This window comes from Peromyscus californicus, unplaced genomic scaffold (assembly GCF_007827085.1).
Source record: "Peromyscus californicus insignis strain IS unplaced genomic scaffold, ASM782708v3 Scaffold_18__1_contigs__length_77618521, whole genome shotgun sequence".
NCBI classification, from domain to species: domain Eukaryota; kingdom Metazoa; phylum Chordata; class Mammalia; order Rodentia; family Cricetidae; genus Peromyscus; species Peromyscus californicus.
Genome location: NW_026294480.1, coordinates 11,554,835 through 11,570,461, shown reverse-complemented (window position 1 = coordinate 11,570,461; position 15,627 = coordinate 11,554,835). Strand labels below are relative to the sequence as shown.

Here is a 15,627-nt window from a genome sequence, read left to right as displayed (position 1 = left end):
GCTAGTGGATGTGCATACATTCCTGATTTTGCTACTGGCAAATGTGTGATAACTCTTTTCCAACTACCAGAAATAGGAGTTTTTTTTTCCAGCCCTTGAGAGTAGGTTAGTTGGATGTACATTTGCTATTTGTTCTGCTCAAGGGCAGCTCTCAGGGAGTCTCTTTTAGGTTCAGGGACTCTCAAGAAGATCCCTTACGGCACCACAGCTTTCCTCTACTTAGCTCAAAGAGGTAGAAATGGAGCTGCAGAGGCTGAAGACTCTGAAGTGTGCCGTGAAACCTCAGGAGAGTTGTAGGCAGGCATGCCGAACACAAAATAAATGCCACCAGTCACGTGTGGAAATTTTCCCAGGGAGTAATGGCCCCCAGGAGATCACATTGTAAATGGCTGTTGCTGAAACGAGGGTGGCACCTCGTATATATACCATGGAAGTGGCCCCGATTTCACATCACTAGTGAAAGGTGAGCATTGCTGAAGGGAGGCTTATGTCTCTCCCGAGGGTCATATGTTGACAGGGGTCTTGGGACTGATCTGAACTGCTAAGCAGGGAGGATCACTCTATCCTGCCTCATGCCTGGGTATCTCCTGTGACCTGTGGCCATCATTCACAATTATAACAGTCAACAGCTGCTTATCAACACACAGAGGTTGATTAAAACATATCTCGGGGCTGGTGTAACTCAGGCAATCATACACGGTGTGTGCTTAGCTTGCATGAGTCCTTGTGTTGAGCCTGGAACTCCCCCAAATGTATTCACATATAATGTTGGCTCAGAAGATGATACCCCGACATAGAGCTCTACAGTTTAAAGGGAGGGCACATGAAGAGCCGCACATTCAGCGAGGGCTTTCTCCCAGTTCCTTTATCTATCTTCAAGTCCATATGCTCCAGAAGATACCATTTGCTGCAAATGTCTTCGCCAGCTATCTCAGCAGAAAGAAGAGAATGATGCATATGGCAGGAAGGAGTGATGGCAGCTGTAACTGGGACCCACAGGGGCAGTACTCCACGGCATTGTCTGCTTTTTGAGTCCATTCATCTCCTCTAAAAATAATTTACTCTTCTGCTGCAATTGCCCAATACTTCTCTCTCCTCTAAGAAGAACAGATGGAAGCTTCTAAATCTCACTGAGCTGGTGGGCACCTGTGTGGTTTCTAGTGTGTGCAATACTCTGCATGCCTTCTCTCCTGTCAGTCTGTCTACTGCCATGATCAGACTCGAACACTGAAGTCAGAGGGAAAATAGGAAGCTCTTTTGTGCATATGCTTATAACTTTACGTGTTTTTGCAATTTGCTTGCCACATAATATTCAGCTTCAAATGTTGTGTCCATATTAACACTATAAATGGAGGCCACACCCTAGCATTGGCTGTTGGCAAGGTCAATCTCCTCTGCTGCTATCAAGCAAGTACCCTGCTATCAATTCTGCCCCCAATGAGGCTGAATAGTAGGATAGTCCTCAATTTCTTGCTGATCTTTGAATGACCTGATAGGATTTTAGTTCTGGACTTTAAACTCCAAAGACAATACCCCAGATTCAATGACACTGATCCCAAATATTCTTCCTTTTATGTACCTTGATGGGAGGAATCATAAGTGAGGAATTTTGCAAGCACCTGGCTATGTTTTCCCAATTTACCTGCACAGTGAGGAAGCTATAGATGTTTAGTCTCATGGAATGCATTACTTTGCTTTCTGAGCATGGGCGGCCATGTGAACAGGAGTAATTTATGGACACCATTTGCCATTTGCATATGAAATAGGCTGCTTGTTCTTTATGGGAGTGAAAACGGCTCCTTTGGGTCACAATTAGCCTATCAAGCAATTAGTCACAATTAGTCACAATGCTGGCAGTTAATTGTGCACACAAAGTTGTTTAGACAAAGTAAGACTATATTTCTTAAGTTGAGCAATATATCCAGAGCTGTGACTTGTCCGCCTTCTGTTTTGATCTGGTTTAAGGTTTCTTATTGTTCAAAGAAATAATTTAAACTTCTTTATTGACTCAAAGCGTATTGTTGGGCAGTGTATGAAATGGAACATTAGAAGTTGCGGTTGCAACCAAGCAGTTAAAATGCTTCCTCTGGTTGCTAAACATGATTAAGAAGCATGCTTAAACTGCACAGCATGGAAACAGTATTACCCTAACAACGTGGGACCTCAGAAACAAGGAAAGGCCCAAGGGCAGAGACTCTGGGAGGAAAATCAGAGAAGCATGAATGGATGGGCTTCTCTCCTCAATTCTGTGACCATGGAGAGTCAGTTATGGGCATGGGATATAGGAGAGTGACATGTGACCCTCATAGAGTCTTTTCTTCTGAAATTCCATTGGAGGGCGAATATCTCTCTTTGGAGTTAGAAGACCATTTTAGAAGAGCTGACTCTGGGCTCCAGCATAAAGCAGACAGTTTGCTGAGATGTTCAGGATTGGCAGGAGACAGCTCTGGAAGCAGAGTGTCAGCCGCGTTCTAACGGTAAGAGCTGGTGACTGTGGCCTGAACACCTCTAATACCAGGTCCAAAAGGACCTGAAAAGAGTTCAAAATTATACACAGGTAAATCTATGAAAAACTTGTTTGCTTACTAATTTTTTGGCACAGGGCACGTGTTGATATTTCACATGTAGAAGAACTACATCTTTCGACTTACTGTATATTTCTGTCCAAGTGTAATTATGTGAGTTATCTTTTAGGGAAGAATTTTATGAGTTATCGTTAGGGAAGATGCTTCTCTGAGGTAAAAAATACATTTGGGCTGGTAGTTTGGGCACTGTATGTTCCTTAAGGCATGTAAACTTTTGCTGGTTATTAGATATGGTGGAGGCAGGTTCTAGCATACAATACTTTTAGGATCGTTGACATCCCGCCTCAAGTCTAATGTCCTTAAAAATGAAGGCCTGAACAGAAGGAACCAGAATCAGCTTCCCCACACAGGACACTCTTCAGTGACTGCATATCAGCTGCTCCTAGTGACTTGAACCTTTCACTGCTAGGCACTGTCCCAAAGACTTCCCCTCCAACATTACTCTATTGCTTCTTGCCTGACTTGGTCAAGGCTCTTTATGTCCAGGTACAGACCTCTTGATGGAAGAGGTCTCCTGTCAAGTTGTCATGGACAGACCTACCCCAGAGTAACAGATGAACTTGTGACAATTCCCATCTTGAGGCAGCTAGACAGAGTCTAGTAGGCTGCTTCCTTCAGAACTGCAAACAAGCCAGGCCTAGCATTGGATGCTCCACGTCTGGCCAGAGGCCTGTTTGTTCTGCCAAAGTGGCTTAAACTGGATTGACCTTGTAAGCATTCATAGTGTGCCTTCCATGGGTCAGCATTTGTTTCAGGCCTTGTAGTAGAGCAGGGAGTATGGGGCACATACTCAAATGGGGACATGAAACAGTAAATCCCAAAGATTAAGTCAACAATTGCAGTTCTGAAGGAAGCTACCTACTAGACTCTGTCTAACTGCTTCAGGAACTCAGGAACAGCCCTGATGAAGCCATCTAGCCTGTTCTGTAGCTATGAAAGAGCAGGGATGACAATCCTGTGTTTTCTGATCCCTTCAGAACTTGCCATCCATCCCTGAGATTTTTGACGCAGATTTTTCTTTTATCCTACCTCTCAAGCCATCTCCAACTCTGTGCTTTATTTTTTATATGAGACTGGGTCTCTAGCCCAGGCTGGTTTTGAACTCCCTATGTAGCCAAGAACATGACTTTGAACTTCTGATTGTAAGCCTCCACCTTCTGAGTGCCACCACATGCAGTTTATACTGTGCTGAAGACTAAATCCGGGGCTGTGTGTCTGCTGGGCACAACTAAGCTACATCATAAGCTAAACGATTTAATTTTTAATTGGCAAAAAACTGTAAATTTGGGGGAATGTAAGGTGTTTTGATACATGCGTGCTGTTTAGAATGAGGCAATCTAGCATGTCCATCACTTGCATATCATTTCTTCAGAGGTCTCTGTTTTCTAAATAACTTTCTGTTACTATAGAGCTTTGGATATAATACCAATAATGCTTGGGAGGTAATGGAATGAGCTGGTCTTCTCTCATTTCTGAAAACTTTTCTTGTTCCCCTCTACCACATCTAAGACATTGTAAGAAAATACAAATTTTTAGATATAATTTATGAACTAAATTCTTCTTCAACATGTCCTACCTCTTGAGAGTAAATCTCTTTTGGAAAGTTTCATTTATGTTTCTTGAACGCTAGTTATGGTCACTCCACTGAAGTATGATGGGAACAGAATTGTCTTAATAGTGTTGCAGTATATTATATATACATTGTTCATTTGCTGACTGATATGATAATTATTGAGTAATAACTTTTTGACTCTGAAGCTATATTATAATTAGGTTACAACGATATGTTAATTGGTGTTATCCATATGTATCCATGTCAGCAGCAAGAAAATGTAGAAATTCTATGGATATTGAAAAACAGGTCATCTCTTCCTTTTTTTCCTTTCCTTTCTTTTTTTTTTTTCCAGACAGGATTTCTCTGTGTAGCATTGGCTGTCCTGGACCTCACTCTATGGACCAGACTGGCCTCATACTCACAGTGACCTGCCTGCCTCTGCTTCTCAAGTGCTGGGATTAAAGCCGAGTGCCACTACCACCCAGCAGGGCACCAGGTTTCCTGGAACTGGAGTGACAGATGGTTGTGAGCAGCTGTGTGGGTACTGGGAATTGAACCCAGGCCCTCTGAAACACCAGTCAGTGCTCTTAACCACTAACCTATCTCTCTAATCCCTCTTTTCCCTACATAATAAACTCAAATGCTTTTCAATTAAAAAATACTTAAAATAATTCTGTATATATTCACTCACTTATTAGCAAAACCTTAGTCCAGCTATATCTACCTTCTTATTTTTTTCTCATAGATTAAAAAAAAAAATGCTTAGTATCTATTTACAATGGACCTAAGTACAGACCTGATAACTCGTTTTGTGGGTGGATCTTGTAACTTCAAAGAAAAGGTACAACTGGAAAGACATATGACAGTCATCTTGACTGTTGAATTCACCTATCTGTGAGGGAGGAAGATTTTAGAATGGACATGTTATCTCCCGGCTGCAGAGAGATCTGTTGTTAGTTTTGTATGCATTCATGTTAGAAAATGCTATTGCTGGTAGGATTTCAGTTTGCTCCCAACGATTTTCTACACAGGGATTCTTGTGGGTAGAGGCTGATGGGGAGCACAATGCTCCCTTGGGGAGGCATAACGTCTCCCACTGAGGCCTTTGCAGGAGGCCCAACTTTGTTTTCAGTGTGGTGTACAGTGGAGGCCAAGACATAAAGAACCTAAGCTGTGTGATACCTGCCAAAAGCTGAAAAGCTGTCAGTATTGTTTTCTCTGCACCATAGCCAAGCTGGCGTCCTTTGTTCGTCAAGCCTAGACTTGCATGGTGTTGGTGAAAGCTTTTCACATTGAGCAGGTCAAAATGTTTCCCTTGGAACCAAGGAAAGCAAATGACTTGAGGATTTATTGGCAAAGTGGGGAAGGGGTGGATATTGCTTGCTAATGGGCAGGTGAGTATCCTTGGGTCTGAGCTAGTTAGCCCCAAAGATGCCCACACTGTAACGATGTAAGAGAGTGGACTCCAGAGAACACTTCAGTCTCCATTGATTTCACAGCTGCCGCTTACACGCCCACCTTATGCCAAACATTGTGTTCCAGGACACAATGGGGAAGGGTTCTCCAGACCTCACAGAAATTAGAGCTGAATTTATTCGATTATTCATTTTTTTCTACAATTCTAGGAAGCAGAAAAAGATGGGCTAAGTTAGAGGGACCCCACCTTTTCTGCCCTCGGACCTTCTATCATGAGCTGGTATTCAAGCAATAACCTGGCAGCACCAATCAATCATCGTGCCCTCAGACGATGCTCAATGGACTTGGGGAGCTTTGAGAATTAGCTGTGTTTGAGCTCTACTCTTGGACAGTCAGGCTTCCTTGTGGTGGGAGGCACAGCCATCGGGAATTCTGGGTGATGCTGGAGGACAACTGGCTTTCAGCACAATGACTTATTTTATGAATGAGTGAAGTTTGGAAATTTTACCCTGGTGTCACATAGAGTGTGAATGCTGACATATATATTTTAAGTACTTGGATCAGAGCCACCTGAATTAATGACCCCAGCTGCTAGAAGAAAGTCTGTAAGAGAAGAATTCTATAAGAGAAGTATTTCTGATTTTGGAGTAAAACCACTGTTGGATTGGGGGAAGGTGATATATATGGCGATGTGAAAGCTCACTAAATCTTTTACGTCCAAAGATTTGGTGTGCAGGAAACAGATTGTGAGCATTGAGAGGAGGGATGGAGAGATGACTTGGTACACCATTAATATCTATAACTCTGGCTTCCCCTTTGGCTGGGTGGGTGTAGTGACCCATGCTGTTTTAATCTCCCTCATTGAAAGGAAGAGGCAGACAGATCTCTGATCTACATAGTGAGTTCGAAGTCAGCCAGAACTACATAGTGAGCCGCCCTTACTTACAAAAGAGTTGAGTTGGGAGGATGGAATATTGGGATGGGGAGGGAGTTTTGGTGATGGTAATATCCCTATAGTCAGCTTATAGTTGGTTTGGGGAAATTCACTTCAATTGAATAGTAAAGAGATATCATACTTGCTGTAAGGGCTACTGATGTAGAGATAATACTATATTCATACAGAAATAATTTATGTTAAAATAGCAATGATGTAGGCTTTCTGGGAAACATAAATGAGACTTAACTCTGTTAAGAGTGAGTGAAGATCTAGCTTCCAGCATCCCTGTGAGCCAGAGTTCACCTCATCAATTTTGTCCTGTTGGGAGTCATTCTGTGATCTCATTTAGGGTTTTTTTTTTTTTTTTTTTTTTTTTTTTTTTTTTTTTTTTTTTGCCACCTTTAGAAGGTAACAACTTTGAAACCTATACAAACATATGTATGGCATGTGAAGTGTGACTGTCTCTTAGGGAAGGCAACCCCAATTGCTCTGGGGTATGACTTTCTGAACATTTCTGTCTTAACCCTTTGTGTGTGTGTGTGTGTGCATTATAAAATCTATCTTTAGTATACTTCCTTCAAAAAAGAGAGAATCTTTCACTTGCCTGAAAAGAACGATGGAAAAGGGAATTAGCAAACGAGGAGATTAAGGGCCCCTTGAAACTCAAATGAAATGGTTGAAATTCCAAAGCATACTCTTGGACCCAGACTGGATGGCATCTTCTCTGTGTAAGTGCTCTTTCTGAGATGGGGAGTGTAGTTGTACTGAGTCAAAGAGGGATTCACCGGGCACCTGCTGTGAGCGGGATTAGCCTCAGGGAAGTCCTTTCTCTTCAGGAGACCACTTTGCTGAAGGGTTCTTCATCATGAAGGAGCAGCCCTGCCTTCTTGGTAGCTGTAGCCCTTTACTTGAAGAAATAAAAGGGAAGATGTGAAAGCCAGTTTTTAAAATTGGTTTTAAAAACAGCTAATTAAAGAGCAGGATAGGATGGGTTGGGAAGCATCCTGCAGACTGGGAGAAGTGGTCCCCTTGGGTCAAAAGGAAAAGGCAAAGGAGGAGTCTGAAAAGAGTAAGAGATCTGTTTCCCTCCATGTCTGTAATTCAATACACATAACTAGGAAGTTGGTTCAGTTAGGCTAGTTATCCACACATAGCATCATTTCAGGGAATACTTTTTACTTGGGTCTCATCAGCATCAGTCAACCTGGAGTCTACTGACTGAATCCTGGCCTCCAATCACGGACCCACATTGATCTGAAATAATTGGTTCAATCCTTTACTTGGAAGTGACTTGTAAAGTAAATCACCCAGTTAATTTATCCATTGATTACATATCATGGGGTGGGGAGGTGAGGCACCTTTCCTGTTAAAGGTCAGTGCCACAGACTATAACAAAAGACAGACTAACAAGAGGAAAGCAAAGCAGAGTTATTTAATCAAAGCTTTGTATGATGCAGAAGCCTTCAGAAATGAAGAATTGAGGGCCCAGGGAAACTTTCTCTTTTTCTAACAAATGTGGTCAACTGAGCAAAGACAGTGTGAGCTCATGAGTGGGGAAACGCAGCAAGACTTGTCTGTTCAGCTCCTTTCGGCTTCTCTGTGTATCTTTCCTTCCCCTTGGGTATGGGATCTGGGTTGGCACCCCTTGAGCACAAAGTTTTCCAAAGAAGAAGACAGAAGGGAGCGTGCCCTTTCTAGTTTTTATGGCTTACTTTGAAGGACTTGTGGTCTTGATGGGGCCCACCCTGCAGTGTGGTTCATTTATCCAGTGACACTCTATTGGAGAAAACTGATGCTCCCTTTCCCAGCAGGTATCAATTGCAAACAGGCTCTTGGTTAGGGTGGGACTTCGTGTCTACTTCTCTTCACAGAAGCACCACACTTTAGAGTAGTAGTTCTCAACCTTCCTAATGCTGTGACTTCATGTTGTGGTGACCTCCAACCATAAAATTATTTCCTTACTACTTCATAACTGTAATTTTGCTACTGTTATGAATCACAATGTAAATATCTGATATGCAGAGTATCTTATAGGCTACCTCCAAAGGGGCCATGACCCAGAGGTTGAGAACCAATGCTTTAGCATTCATTATTTTGAGAGCCCCTGAAATATGTGCCAGACACCATTCTGGGTATTGATATCACAAAAACCAAAACAAAACCATCCTTGGCTACAGTGTTGGTGCCCTTGAAGTAAGGCCAGCGTTCAGCTGGGATTTGTTTTGCCTCACTGCTCAGGAGATAGATAAAAAGGATCAGGTTTGTTTGTGGCTTGTAGATAAGCTAAGCCTGGTGGGTCATTTGGGTACACCTAGAAAAAGAAAAGAAATATATATCCTGTCAGTATCTATCCATTTCATCTGGATAGACACTTCTCATAAATTCCCATGGGTGGAAGGTCATGGATTGTCCTGCTTCATCAAGCTGGGGAGACTGGAATAAAGCAAAGCTAAGTGGCTTGACCAGACCCATGTCCTTGGCCCTGTTAGCTCAATCTCTTCATCAAGTGATTAACTACCCACAGGCTTGAGATTGATATGGACAGCTAAATCAAAATCAATCACCAGGGTATTTACTTTGGTTATTTAAGATAAGGACTTGAAAGCAATTCATAGATTACATATTGTTTACAGTTACCTCAGGTGGGGGCTTGACGCTCTAGTAGATGCTACCTAAGTTGCATAGCAACTCTACTGTTATACATGGACATGGACATAAAAGACTAAAACATCCATATCAAACAAGTAGGAATGTGTTCACTTAAAAAAATATAGAACTGGATTTGATTAAACTGGAATTGTCAGATTTAGACAAGTAACAGGCTAATCACATCGTATAGAAAAGCTTTTTAACAGATACCTATTGCTTATTATCTGTTTATTTATCATCTATCTATCTATCATTCTATCTATCTATCTATCTATCTATCTATCTATCTTTTTATTGAATTAATTCTTTTACACACTCACTTCCCCATGTGAAAATATTGGTTGGTCATGGTGTACAACATACAATGTAGATAAAAAGGCATCTTTCCACTGGGAGTACAAGCAAGGAAGAGAAGCATCTGAGAGTCAAGACAGCATGGAGCCGAGTCCCTTGTATGCATGAACAGAGAACTCAGCTCCCAGAAATTTTAAGGGTGGAAGATGGGGGAGTTCCCAGTTAGTGTGAGACTCAGGAGTAGAATAATAGAGCTGGACACATGACAGGAAAGCTGGAAGACAGTACTGAGGCGGCAGTAAACAACTCAGAATATATTAATCTTTGCCCACAGCTCCCTACGTGACTTGCATACAGTCCCTGGCTATCCTTCTAGAACACCCTAGAATAATCCTTAACTGCTCATTTAGAGAAACGGTCCATAGAATGGATTCAACAATCTTAGTTTCCCTCGGACACTGTGACTCAGCTTGTCCTGTTGACTCTACCACTTGACCCCCAGCCTGCCACTTACATGTGAGGAAAGTTGTAAGTGGTCCATAGTCTCAATTTTCTGGTGTGGAGTTAGCTATGTCTGCTTTGAAGCTGTGTCTGTTTGCCATCATAGCAAACAATGTGAAGTAGAAGTCTAGGAGGCATTGTAAGCAGGGTGAACTATAATGTGCCCTCCAGGAGAACTCTGCAAAGGAGCATCCCTGCTCAGTCACAAAGGGGCTCTCAGCTCCACAATTCCATCCCTCTCCCACTTCTTCTGGGTGTTAGTGGGGTCAGTGTGGTGGGTCTGAGTCAGAGGCAAACCTGATAGAAGGTCATGCCATCGGGGAGAAAGCTTAAACGTTTATGTAATTGAGGAACCACTGATTCTGTTTCACTTGAATTGTTGTTTGGAGTAAAACCCTTGGTCATGCAATTTTAACCCATGTGCTGGTTGGTTTGGTGATCCCCATTGTATAAGGACTTTTGTCTCCATCCCCTTTGTCTCCCTGCTAGAGGCAATAGAAGACTGAGCATATGCAGTTTATCCTGTTTGAGTGTGCAAATGCAGACATGGACTCTTCTGAACAGCTCAAGGCAAAACAAGTAGGAGTTAAAACAACCAAATGGGCAGATTGGTTTTGATAAAAAGTCTTAGAGCTTTGGGAAAGGGCACAGCATTAGGAACTTCACTGGAATCTGTATTTTAAAAATCTCAGGACTATAGTTTGTATTCAATTTGAGGCCACTGAGAAATAGTCTACACGAGAGAGGAGGATTAGATCTTCACTGTTTACATCATTCAGTACTGGGATCTTGGAGTTGAGGGAATTGAAGGCCAGAAAGGTTACATGACAGACCGGAGGGGTTGCAATTGGTGGAGGAGCTTGGACTAGAACCCATGACCCTGTCCGACACCAGCTTTTCTATATGCGGAGAGTTGTCTTGCCTGAGGAGTATTATTCATTTAGTGTAGGCAAGCACATTAACCACCCGCCCATCCCAAGGCATCTGCCACAAACCTCAGCACAAATGTCTTAACACCATCCAGATTTCCTGGGATGTTAAATGCATCTCTGTCTACCTTCCCCATCCCTTAGTTTGATACTTGATAACTCAGTGTAAAAGAACTGTAATGGGATGCTTAAAAACAAAACAAAACAAACCCTCTCAGTTGCTCAGTGACAAAGCAGTAGCGTGTGTGAGGCTGCGGAGGTTTATTCTCAGCAGTGAGAGAAAAAAACTTCATCACGCAGTATATCTGTCACTCTACTGTGACAAATTCCCTGAGGAAAGTGGTTTAAGGAAGAAGGGTCTGTTTTGGTCCATAGTTTCAGGGTACCGTCCATCATGGCAGAGAAGGCATGGGGTGGTGGCAAAAACATGAGGCAGCTGGTCACTTTGTATCTGTAGTCAGGAAGCAGAGAAAAATGACTATGGAGGATTATCTGCCTTTCTATGTTTTATTCAGTGGAGGACCCCAGTGGGTGGGATAGCAATACCTACAATAGGGAAGGTCTTCCCACCTCAGCTAACCTAATGTAGAAAATCCCTCACAGACATGTTCAGAGGTGTGTTTCCAGGATGATAGCAAATCTCATAAAATTGACAAAATATTAGTTATCACACATGGTTACTTCTTGCCTTTTGTTTTTGGAGGCAGGGTTTCCCTATGTAGTTGTCTTAGCTACCTTTCTATTGCTGTGACAAAACACCGTGACTAAGCCAACTTATAGAAGAAAGAGTTTATTGGAGAATCACAGTTTCAGAGGGTGAGTCCATGACCATCACAACAGGGAGCATGGCAGCAGGCAGGCGTGGTGCTGGAGCAGCAGCTGAGAGCTCACATGTCATCCACAAGCATGAGGCAGCGAGCTGACTGGGAATGATGTAGACTTTTGAAAACTCAAAGCACATCTGTGTAGTGGCACACCTCCTCCAACAAGGCCATACCTCCCAACCCTTCCCAAACAATTCCACCAACTGGTGATCAAACATTCAAACATATGGACCCATGGTGGCCATTCTCAATCAACCACATCCCAGCAGTCATCTGGTCTTGAACTTGACACGAAGCTCAGGATGCCTCGAACTCATGATCCTCTCTCTTCCATCTTCCGTGTGCTGGGACTACAGAGGTGTACCACCTCATTCGCACTTTTTGATTTCTTAATCACATTCTGACTTCACCCTCCACGTGTCCAGCAGGAAGCATGAAGTGTAGACAGCTGGTCACCTTGCTGCTGTGGTCCCTGAGTAGCCAGAAAGGGGTGGATTAACTGCATAACCTGACAGTGTACTGATTGGATTGCTAAATATTTGCCTAATATTATTGACTATATCATGGTAGTTAAAAACAAAAAAGAACAAAAAACTCTCATTGCCTCAGGATGTACCTAATGGAGGGAAGTGAAAATCGAGACTGGCAAAATTACATCTCCATGATGCCAGGGTTGGCTTCATCCTTGCTTGTCTTTAGGAAATGAACACACTTAAAAATAGCCTGTGAAAACTTTTACTTTAAAACCATGCTGACCACTTTCTTTGTATATACAAAACCACTTTGGGAGCTTTCCCTTCTGTGGTAGCTGGGTAAAAATAGAATAATTAGTGTTCTGTTTTAGGGACCGATCTCTCTTTTCTCCATATTTTCTTCCCCTCTGGAATCCTGTAAAATCAGGTCATGGAGTAATGTGTTGCCATGGTGGAATCTTGTTTAGGATCTTGCCTTCTTTGCAAGCCTTCAGTTCTACTGAATCTTGAATCCTCCGCCTCTGTCCCTTTTATTTCTTGTTTGGCTTCTGTGCATCTGCTGTGTGTTTTGTCACTGGTTGACCCCCAGGCTCTCAAGCTGTTAAAAACATTTACTACAAACTCCGAGAGATCACTTTGAGAAAAGTGTTCTGTTTGTCCCTGCCAGGAAGGTAGAAAATAGTTGAAAAAAAAATTGGCATCTTCCTGGTTTTAGTGACTTTTGAAAATACACTTCCGTGGTCTTCTACTTGACATTTATGGAATGTATACTTTATGTCAAGACCTTTTTTAGAGAAACAGCAAGAAAATAGTTAGACTGTTCATTTTATTTATTTTTTTAAACCACAATCTGTACTCTTCCCCTCAAGCTGTCCCCAGCTGGTCCTGCAGGATGAGAGAGATGAGTGTCAACTACACAGGGTTGGCAGTGAGCAGCCGGCCTCCCTCCTTTCTCTCCTCCCTGCCGCCCCGTGTTCCTTTGTTCCTCCGCCCTCCTCTCTCTCAGGTCTGTGTAGTGCAGGATGGGTTCAATGCTGGCGATTTTCCTGCCTTGTTCTCTACAGAGCGCTAGGATGCAGGTGTACGCCTTCTACCTGCCTCATTATCTTTATTTCCTGAAACCCTCAGCACTTTCATTTTTACTTTCATGTCAATCTTTTGTATCTTAAAAAGTTCTTTCTTAACTCTAAATTCTTAAGTAACACAATGTCCCTTTTCCATTACAGCCAAGTTTCTGGAAAGAAAAGCCTGTGTTTAGCTTGTTTTTCTTTTTCTCCAACCACCCATTTCTCAAGCATGCATTCATTTGCTTTTTGTCTCCCAGTGAAAATTTTTCAACAGTATGATTGTGTTGCCCATTGATGCATTATAAACCACATGAAAGTTTGAGAGCCCAAAGCAGCAACAATCATCTCTCTTGGTTCTGTGACTGGACTCAGTTGCATAGCTCTGTAGCTCATGACCTTGGCTAAAATGCAGAGGCAAAAGCTGAAGTTATCTAATGGCTGGCCTGTGTGGTGGTATTGTGTTCCCCAAAATATTGTGCACCCTAATAAACTTATCTGGGGTCAGAGACGGAATATCCACTAGATACAAAGGCTAGAAAATGGTGGCACTCACACCTTTAATCCTAGCACTCCAGAGGTGGAAATCCCTCTGGATTTCTGTGAGTTCAAGGCCACATTGGAAACAGCCAGGCATGGTGACTCACACTTTTAATCCCAGAAAGTGAGCCTTTAATCCCAGGGAGTGAGGCAGAAAGCACAAAGACATATAAGGTGTGAGGACCAGAAACTAGAAGCATTTGACTGGTTAAGCGTTTGGCTGGTTAAGCCTTCAGCTGAGATTCATTCTGGATGAGGACTCAGAAGCTTCCAGTCTGAGGAAACAGGATCAGCTGAGGAATTGGCGAGGTGAGGTAGCTGTGGCCTGTTCTGTCTCTCTAATCTTCCAGCGTTGACCCCAATACCTGGCTCAGGTTTGATTTTATTAATAAGAACTTTTAAGATTCATGCTACAGGCCCGGGAAATTTTACCATCTCACTTTTGCAAAACAGCTGTGAAATGCTGCAACCATCTTATAAACAAAGTCCCTACAGACATTCTAGTTAGTTTGAGCAATCATCTACGACACTAGTGCTGCCGGTCACTAGCCGCGGTTGATCGATGATATTGTCTCCTGCGTCCACATCGCTGCGTGTTTTCTACCATCTCTATTTGCACTTCGTTCCCTCCCTGAGCCAAGGTTTTCAATTCCTTGTCTCTCCCTCTCCATGATCTTTGTTGGAAAGTCTTTATTTTCCCGATAGATGTATTTATTTTATGTGTATGAGTACTTTTGTCTATAAGTACGTAATGTATGTAGTACATGCATGTCTGCTGCCCACAGAGGCCAGAAGAGGACAACAGATTCCCTGGTTGTGAGCTGTCATCGCAGAGGCTGGGACTGTGGAGATCCACTCGCCTGCCTCTAGGCTGTATCAGTACATTCTGTTCTCCACTCTGAAGCCAGACTGTTGTGTGATATTTTGTTTGTGTTCTGACAAATAAAGCTTGCCTGGAGATCAGAGGGTGGAGCTAGCCACTAGTTAACCATAGTGGCCAGGCAGTGGTGGCACACACCTTTAATCTCAGCACTTGGGAGGAGGAAGCAGGAAGATCAGGAGTTCAAGGCCACCCTGGGTTACAATCAATTTAGATTGATCCAGTCTAAAAGAGAAACAGAGTGGGTAGTGGTGGTGCACACCTTTGATCCCAGCACATGGGAGGCTCAAGCCCTTGATCCCAGCACTAGGGAGGTGGAGACAGGATCTGCCCATTCAGTCTGAGGATTCATAGAGACAGGATCCCCATGCCCCCAGTTAGGTCTGAGGATTCATAGAGGTAGGAAGTGACTGTGGCTGCTCTGCTTCTCTGATCTTTCAGCTTTCACCCTCAATGTCTGACTCCGGATTTTTGTTGTTAAGACCAATTAGAATTGTGCTTCACAGGATGGTGGAGCTTTGGTACTGCAGAAAGAGGGCTAACAGCTATCTCCCTTTATTCAAAGCTCATCAGTGATTCCCTGTGGATTCTAGATAATGTTTGAACTTTCCGATGTGTCTAATAAAATATTTTATCTTGTGACTTCTTTCTCATTTCCCACTGTGTTTCTTAGTCTGTTAGTTGGCCACCCTGGCTGTCTTGTGTTTCCAGAGGGTGCTGTGCTTTCTCATTCCTCTCACTTTGCAGGTGTAGAAATGTCTTCAATCCTAGAGAGTGATATCAGCTCAAGGCTCAGGGTGTTTTCTCCTGAAAGCTTTGCTTTTATCCCTACCTCTGTCCCTCTTCAATTTAGACTTGGAGAGTTCTTTCTTGCTCCTTTTCTGAAGATCCCTGTCTTCTGGGACCCACAAATCTGATTTTTCACCCAACTTTTATGCCACCTATAGAATTTAAATTTTCTACACACACCCTGACAGCCA

The 15,627-nt window shown here is 42.9% G+C and overlaps 1 protein-coding gene across 8 annotated transcripts in view; it reads left to right on the top strand.

The window, feature by feature from the left end:
• Dnah5 (dynein axonemal heavy chain 5) overlaps positions 1–15,627 on the top strand; it is a 289,003-nt gene that overhangs the window by 49,553 nt on the left and 223,823 nt on the right. The window lies entirely within an intron of this gene.